The following is a 1,042-nucleotide window of genomic DNA, read 5'->3' as shown; positions in this document are numbered from 1 at the left end:
GACTGGTCTTTGGAGAGGGACATCATGTTTAGGAGAGTGGAGGGATGAGGAAGGAGAGAAAGACCCTCGATGAGATGGATTGATTCTGTGAGTGGAGTGGTGGGAATGAGTGTGCTTGAGACGACGAGGTTGGCACAGGATAGAATGGCATTTAGGGCTCTTGTACATAGGGTTGCTGTGAGTTGCAATTGACTCGATGGCACATAACAACAACAACAACAACAACAACAATAACAACAACAACTGCTTTATAACCACAACAAACTGGTACAGAGGAAGGTCCTGTACAAAACATAACAAAGGTTCAAAGATGGAGGCATTCTCTTAGCAATGTGGAAGATTTCAGTCTCTGGTATTGGAATTTAGGCTGCAGTCCTTCTTTTTGGATGGATCACTGGGTGTGTGGGCACAGTTCATACTTTAACCAGATTTGAACAGAAGAATGGCAACTTAGCCCAGGTAGAAGTAGATGAAGTGCTTAGTTTCATGTCACATAACTACCGAAGTTTCTCTCCACGATGCAGTGCCAGGTGGGGTTGTACTTCTTATAATAATCAAACTCCTTGATGTGGGCTGCTATGTCCTTCTCTATGTTGTATTTCTCGAGCGCCTGGATTGCGCTCTCCACCGAGTCCTGTTGCATCTCCTCCAACATGTTCGCATTTTTTATCACTGCCTTTCGGTCACACATGGTTACCGTGGAGCAGGGACTCAGCAACTGGGATGACTTTCTGGGGGAGGGGTTCGAGCGACTCAAGCCTGGCATGACCTGCCGCCGCCGTGGCGCATCTAAGAAGGGCATTTCTAAAGACACAGACCAACAGAGAAAAAGGACTGGTTGGATTGCTTGATCTGCTGTTTGTGGACTAATGTCGTCAGAAAATCACATAACTTCTCATAACACTGGTGTTTGTGGTTTGAAATCAGTTTAATAGTAAACAGTGTCCATGTCAAAGGGTTGGACAGAAACATTGGGCAGTGGTTTGTCATTGTGGCCATGATATACTGTTTCAAGTTTAAGCTTCAAACATCCTATTTTTTA

At 44.8% G+C, this 1,042-nt stretch overlaps 1 pseudogene; it reads right to left on the bottom strand.

Annotated features, from left to right (window-relative positions):
* Window positions 1-420: 420 nt before the first annotated feature.
* LOC102866326 lies at window positions 421-691 on the bottom strand (annotated as a pseudogene).
* Between the last annotated feature and the right edge of the window lie 351 nt (window positions 692-1,042).

The sequence above is a fragment of the Elephantulus edwardii genome, unplaced genomic scaffold, assembly GCF_000299155.1.
Source record: "Elephantulus edwardii isolate Elephantulus edwardi_28Jun2011 unplaced genomic scaffold, EleEdw1.0 scaffold00409, whole genome shotgun sequence".
NCBI classification, from domain to species: domain Eukaryota; kingdom Metazoa; phylum Chordata; class Mammalia; order Macroscelidea; family Macroscelididae; genus Elephantulus; species Elephantulus edwardii.
This window is presented reverse-complemented; position numbering and strand designations above follow the sequence as displayed.